The sequence below is a fragment of the Anopheles stephensi genome, unplaced genomic scaffold (genome assembly GCF_013141755.1).
Source record: "Anopheles stephensi strain Indian unplaced genomic scaffold, UCI_ANSTEP_V1.0 ucontig187, whole genome shotgun sequence".
NCBI classification, from domain to species: domain Eukaryota; kingdom Metazoa; phylum Arthropoda; class Insecta; order Diptera; family Culicidae; genus Anopheles; species Anopheles stephensi.
In genome coordinates, this window is record NW_023405110.1 from 100,001 (window position 1) to 107,500 (window position 7,500).

At 49.5% G+C, this 7,500-nt stretch overlaps 2 non-coding genes across 2 annotated transcripts in view; both read left to right on the forward strand.

The window, feature by feature from the left end:
* Positions 1 to 6,592: 6,592 nt before the first annotated feature.
* Positions 6,593 to 6,750, forward strand: LOC118515779. The gene has a single exon (XR_004907402.1). It is a non-coding gene; the product is annotated as a 5.8S ribosomal RNA (ribosomal RNA).
* A 470-nt stretch (positions 6,751 to 7,220) lies between these two features.
* The window catches only part of LOC118515770, a 4,266-nt gene continuing 3,986 nt past the window's right edge, over positions 7,221 to 7,500 (forward strand). The window contains exon 1 of the ribosomal RNA XR_004907395.1: positions 7,221 to 7,500. This exon is cut by the window's right edge and continues 3,986 nt beyond it. This is a non-coding gene — a ribosomal RNA (large subunit ribosomal RNA).

Here is a 7,500-nt window from a genome sequence, read left to right on the forward strand (position 1 = left end):
CGAATATCTCGAAAACTACGTATCGGACAGGGGTCAACCAAGGTGTTTTAGAAAGGTCTTTACAAGCTCTATTTAATGAGCCATAGCGACTTTCAAGTGATTTTTTGACACTTTTTCGCATATCGGCATCCTTGGTTCCCATACTGGCCATAGGTCATAGGGCACCGAACGGCCAACTTCTGGTCCGGGGGTGAAATTTTTTTTCACGAGATTTTGATGAAAATGGCTTCGGAACGCGTTTCTAATAATGAAAAGTGAAACCAAACAGTATTTGCGAAGAAAAAATTGTCCTATGAAAAAATCACTTTTTCTTAGGGTACGGGTCAAAAATTTTCTAAGTCCCAAAAAATCACATTATTCTCGAATATCTCGAAAACTACGTATCGGACAGGGGTCAACCAAGGTGTTTTAGAAAGGTCTTTACAAGCTCTATTTAATGAGCCATAGCGACTTTCAAGTGATTTTTTGACACTTTTTCGCATATCGGCATCCTTGGTTCCCATACTGGCCATAGGCCATAGGGCACCGAACGGCCAACTTTTGGTCCGGGGGTGAAATTTTTTTTTCACGAGATTTTGATGAAAATGGCTTCGGAACGCGTTTCTAATAATGAAAAGTGAAACCAAACAGTATTTGCGAAGAAAAAATTGTCCTATGAAAAAATCACTTTTTCTTAGGGTACGGGTCAAAAATTTTCTAAGTCCCAAAAAATCACATATTCTCGAATATCTCGAAAACTACGTATCGGACAGGGGTCAACCAAGGTGTTTTAGAAAGGTCTTTACAAGCTCTATTTAATGAGCCATAGCGACTTTCAAGTGATTTTTTGACACTTTTTCGCATATCGGCATCCTTGGTTCCCATACTGGCCATAGGCCATAGGGCACCGAACGGCCAACTTTTGGTCCGGGGGTGAAATTTTTTTTTCACGAGATTTTGATGAAAATGGCTTCGGAACGCGTTTCTAATAATGAAAAGTGAAACCAAACAGTATTTGCGAAGAAAAAATTGTCCTATGAAAAAATCACTTTTTCTTAGGGTACGGGTCAAAAATTTTCTAAGTCCCAAAAAATCACATTTTCTCGAATATCTCGAAAACTACTTATCGGACAGGGGTCAACCAAGGTGTTTTAGAAAGGTCTCAACAAGCTCTAAATAATGGGCCATAGCGACTTTTTAGTGATTTTTTGACAAATTTTGTCATATCGGCATCCCGAGTTCCCATACTGGCCATAGGCCATGGGGCCCCGAACGAAAAAATTTTGGTCCGAGGGTCAAAATTTTTTTTCTCATAAATTTGTTCAAAACGCCGTCGGAACGCGCCTTAGATCATGAAAAGTGAAAAGAAACAGTATTTTGCAAAAGTTGGGGTGGCCTATGACTTACATGGCCACGTCCTAGGTCCGAGTTCCCGAGGTCGTGTTCTTCAGTGGCGGAAAAAAATGGCCACTTGTGGGAGATGCAAAATGTTCATTTTGTATTATAGGGGACACACTATCGAAGCGAAAATTTCAGAAATGGCCTAAAACGTGAAGAAATGATGGGGTATGTACGAAAAGAAGGTTTTTATGGTCAAACGGTGAAAATTTTTTTTTTATGAAAAATTTTGGTCTCCCACCGTTCATGAATTTCTAGGACCAAAAATCGAAAAATTTGAAAACTTCACGATCGAAAGGGAAACGCATATGTGGTGTTCCTAGGTGTGTACGGTGTACGAAAAACGGGTTCACGATGAGATATCAGGCAAATAAGTGGACCTAAAGTGAGTTATACGGGTAAGACGAGGTGTCCAAAGACCGAAATAGGGGTACCAACTGAGAACGAAATGAAGGTCCCCGAAGTCGCCATACAAGTTATAGGAGGTGTCCAAAGTACGAAAAGAGTTCCATATTCGGCTGTTCCTACTATATGGTTCCCTGATTGCTGCTCCAAGGAGTAGTGAGGAAGTGTCCAAAGGTCTGTTGGGGGTATCGAGGTGATACCCTCGACGGACAATATGCACGAAAAGTGGTTCGATGATCTATCCTGTAGGTCGTACGGCAGCCATACCCGGCTGGAAGTACCGCGGTAATTCCGCAATAAAACGTTCGCCAGACGAACAAACAAATTGAATTAGCTCATCGTAGTGTACGGAAACGAAACGAAAATGTAAGGTGATTAGGGATCCGGGAGCAATCTCGCGATCCCATGGTTCGGTGTAAGAAATGATACGAAGTGTTCATAAGTCTCCTCTGGAGGCAGAACCATCGTAGCAAAGTTCGGGAACCCAAGGGTCACAAAAACTCGTAGGACGATATCCACGAATAATCGGGGACTTGTGGGGACTACCGTGCCCTGACAAGTCAACTACACCTTAACTGGTGATGGTCGTCCTACGGGGACCTGCGGGGAACAAAAGGGTCACTAAAACTCGTAGGACAATATCTCCGAATAATCGGGGACTTGTGGGGACCACCGTGCCCTGACAAGTCAACTACACCTTAACTGGTGATGGTTGTCCTACGGGGACCTGCCGGGAACCCAAGGGTCACAAAAACTCGTAGGACGATATCCACGAATAATCGGGGACTTGTGGGGACTACCGTGCCCTGACAAGTCAACTACACCTTAACTGGTGATGGTCGTCCTACGGGGACCTGCGGGGAGCAAAAGGAGTCAGAAACAATCGTAGGACGATATCCACGAATAATCGGGGACTTGTGGGGACTACCGTGCCCTGACAAGTCAACTACACCTTAACTGGTGATGGTCGTCCTACGGGGACCTTCAGGGAGCCGCAGTAAGTCGCAGGTCGTATGCGAGCCTTGATTGGTCCTGTTGGGGGCGTGCGGGGTGTAATGCCTCGGTACGTCAAATGTTGGTGTACGATGTACATCGATAATCTGACATCCTCCTGAACAACCTTTGCTCGTGTGGTTATTGGCGCTGTGGAGTCGGTGTACTGCCGCAGGTCAATGAGAGTGGTCACAACAAAGATTGTGTCACCTGATGAACGTAGAAAGAGAGTCTGCGGGGACTGGTGCCCTGGTAGACAAAAAATATCGAACAAGCAATTGACGAAGACGAATTCTGGTTGATCCTACCAGTAATATACGCTTGTCTCAAAGGTTAAGCCATGCATGTCTAAGTACAAACATAAATGAATGTGAAACCGCATAAGGCTCAGTACAACAGCCATAATTCACAAGATCATCCACCCATCAGTTACTTGGATAACTGTGGAAAAGCCAGAGCTAATACATGCAACATGCCGGGACCGCTGTCCGCTTGCGGGCGGTGGAACTGGTGCACTTATTAGTAAAACCAATCGCCTCCGGGCGGCTTGAGTTGAAGTCTGGATAAGGATGCCGATCGTATGGTCGCTTGACCGACGACAGATCTTGCAAATGTCTGCCCTATCAACTATTGATGGTAGTGTAGAGGACTACCATGGTTGCGACGGGTAACGGGGAATCAGGGTTCGATTCCGGAGAGGGAGCCTGAGAAATGGCTACCACATCCAAGGAAGGCAGCAGGCGCGTAAATTACCCAATCCCGGCACGGGGAGGTAGTGACGAGAAATAACAATATGGACCTCTCTAACGATGGTCCATAATTGGAATGAATTGAGCATAAATCCTTCAATAAGGATCAAGTGGAGGGCAAGTCTGGTGCCAGCAGCCGCGGTAATTCCAGCTCCACTAGCGTATATTAAAGTTGTTGCGGTTAAAACGTTCGAAGTTGATTCCCCGTCCAGACACGCGACCGCCGCGGGCGCCCGGCACACGCCGGATACGTTCGTGCGCGAGCTCGCGGCTGCGACTCACAATGGTGTGCCTGGGCGTCAACCTCGTGATCGGTCGGGCACGTCCCGAGCCGGTGCGTGGTGCCCGGGCAGCTCCCATTTACCTTGAACAAATTAGAGTGCTTCAAGCAGGCTAGTACAAAAGCGTCCACACCCGCCCAGGGTTGGCGTTGGCCGAGAATAATCTTGCATGGAATAATGGAACATGACCTCGGTCTGAGTCTTTTGGTTGGTTTTGTATAGACCCAGAGGTAATGATTAACAGAAGTAGTTGGGGGCATTGGTATTACGGCGCGAGAGGTGAAATTCGTAGACCGTCGTAGGACCAACTGAAGCGAAAGCGTTTGCCATGGATGCTTTCATTAATCAAGAACGAAAGTTAGAGGATCGAAGGCGATTAGATACCGCCCTAGTTCTAACCGTAAACGATGCCAATCAGCAATTGGGAGACGCTACTACATTCGGTGCTCTCAGTAGCTTCCGGGAAACCAAAATCGGGTTCCGGGGGAAGTATGGTTGCAAAGTTGAAACTTAAAGGAATTGACGGAAGGGCACCACAAGAAGTGGAGCTTGCGGGGTTCATCTCAGCCCCGACTTGCCCGTTCTGCACCGACTCAGCCGTGATCGAGTCAGCAGAACACGTGATGTTCCACTGCCCGAGGTTCGCGGACATAAGGGTGCAGCTCCTGACGAAAGACGACGGCGTAGTAGTAACACCGGAGGAGCTGGCAGGCTGGATGCTGGCAAGCCCAGCTAACTGGCAGCAGGCGGAACAGGCTGCAAAACGAGTTTGCACCTTCCTACAGCAGCGATGGCTGGATGACCAATCGGCCGAGAATGCTGCCATTTCCGGTGCTAACACGGAAGCACTGCGACACGCGGAAGTGAGACGGCGAGCTGACCGTCGAGCCAGCCGCAACGCTTACCAGCGGAGACGTCGTCGGGAGCAGCGGGAGAGGCGCCAGCTGATGGATGATGACGATGGAGGAGACAACAACCAACCAGCAGCAGCCAACAATCAACGCCCGGCTAGACCCGCTCGCAACTTGGCTCCGCCATCAGCTGAAGAAATTCTTCGCCGACGGTTAAGGCGGAACCAGCGTCAGCAGGAGTATCGGCGGCAATTGCGGGCCGGTACAATCCGGCCAGTGCGTTCGGGCCAACTGCGTCGGAGAAGGCAGCCGCCAGCGGAGGAGGAGCTTGAACGCCGACGTGCAAACCGGCGCGAACGAGAACGTCAAAGACGTCATGCCCGCAATGCGGTTGCCGACCGCCATCGCGAAGTGCTGTCGGCCGACGAAGAAGCCGCCATAACGGAGGCCGAGACAGCCACACGCTAGCTTGATGGAGCATACGCCTTTGGTCGCTTGCGTTGGTGGACGAGAGCGAGAGCGTACTCGAGCAGGCGTGTGCTTTAGTATTTACTTACTGTCTTGGTGAAGCGTCTCTTTTAGTATTGGCTTGGTAGCAAAGGCGCGTTAGGTGTTTATATGTCGTGATGAGTAATAAATGTTTTGTTTGTACAGTCATGTTTGATCAGGAGGAGCACGGGCTCCTAACATTATAGTAGGTCTCAACGTGCAAAAACACCGGCAGCCACACCCGTGCAGGGAATGCTGTCGGTATTGGTGCGGTGTTTGCGTTTATTAATGTTAATGTTTCTTTGTTTACCATTAATAAAACTAAACACACTGTATTTAAAAAAAAAAAAAAAGAAGTGGAGCTTGCGGCTTAATTTGACTCAACACGGGAAAACTTACCAGGTCCGAACTTATCGAGGTAAGACAGATTAAGAGCTCTTTCTCAAATTTAAGGGTAGTGGTGCATGGCCGTTCTTAGTTCGTGGAATGATTTGTCTGGTTAATTCCGATAACGAACGCGACTCAAACAAGCTAACTAGAACGCTGTCAGCAGTGTGCCTCCGGGCGCACCTGACGTTACGGGGCGGCGGCGCCTTCGCGGGCGGTCGTCGCACTAGTTTGCCCTGCTTAGCGGGACAACTTGTGTTTAGCAAGGTGAGAGTGAGCGATAACAGGTCCGTGATGCCCTTAGATGTTCTGGGCTGCACGCGTGCTACAATGTGGGCAGCAGCGTGTTCTCGCCAATAGGCGCCCCCATTCCGAGAGGAACGGGAAATCACCCAAATGCTCATTTAGTTGGGATTGGGGACTGCAACGGTCCCCATGAACCTGGAATTTCTAGTAAGTGCTAGTCATTAGCTAGCGCTGATTACGTCCCTGCCCTTTGTACACACCGCCCGTCGCTACTACCGATGGATTATTTAGTGAGGTCTCTGGAGGCATACCTTCCGCGGTTCCTTCGTGAGCTGCAGTTGGCACGGCCGAAGTTGACCGAACTTGATGATTTAGAGGAAGTAAAAGTCGTAACAAGGTTTCCGTAGGTGAACCTGCGGAAGGATCATTACCGATCAAACAAGTCCGGGAGTGAGGTTGCCAAACGCATCGTCGGCATCAATATGCTGACGCGCACGCTACAACCACAAGATGGTGTAGCACACTTGGTAGAGTTGAGCGAAAGCAACTCTTTCAAAGGGATACACATACCACTGCCTCGGCGAAGGTCAGTAAAGATGCACACTTTGGTAGTACCGGGTACCTTATACACTGACTGATTGTCGTGTCACAACGGGGTGATCGACAGTCGCACTTTGGCGTGCTCGGCTCCGCAACCGTCGGGGCCGTGGGCGCCTGCAGTGTGGTACTAGGGAAGCAGAGTTGTGTGTTGGTATGTGTATAATGGATGGATGGACTTCGGTTCCATTCATCAACTAGTTCGGTGTGTACGTTAAACCCTAGGCAGGGGATCACTCGGCTCATGGATCGATGAAGACCGCAGCTAAATGCGCGTCAGAATGTGAACTGCAGGACACATGAACATCGACACGTTGAACGCATATGGCGCATCGGACGACTCAACCCGACCGATGCACACATCCTTGAGTGCCTACCAAGTTATCTCAACACTCTAACCAAACTGACCGTCCTGACCCCATCATAGGGGGGTAGGCTGTCGCAGCATGGCGTGCTCGGATCCGCATCCTTGTCGGGACCGTGGGCGCTGAAAGTGAGAGTGCTAACACAGAGAGACATACGAGGTATGGTACACAAACCTAAACACACACACACACATGTGAGCATGGGTGAAGAGCGAGCGCGCGTCAAGTCGCACGGTTCGACCTCTAGTATCAACCAACGGATGTATCCACCACAGCATATAAGGTTATCACCAATTGCACGGGGACTTCCACCGGTTGGCTCGGGTCGAGTAACACTTGCGGCCCAACGCGCTCGTATCTTTCCTCGCATCCAGTTGCAGTCGCGAGACGTGCTCACGCCGTGTGGGTGAGTGAGGTTAGCACGACAGGGGTGATTTATCACCGCTTCTCCCGTCGCATCATTGTGACAGTGGAGTCTGTAGGCCTCAAGTGATGTGTGACGACCCTCAGAATTTAAGCATATTAATAAGAGGAGGAAGAGAAACCAACCGGGATTCCCTGAGTAGCTGCGAGCGAAACGGGAAGAGCTCAGCACGTAGGGACGACGAGGGGGCCTCGTCTGTCCGATGCCGTGTACTGGACCGGTCCGTTATCTGCTACGCACGGTGCAAACAGTTCAAGTCTAACTTGAAGGTGGCCCATTATCCCACAGAGGGTGATAGGCCCGTAGAACGGCACAGGACTGTGGTGGCAGACGGCC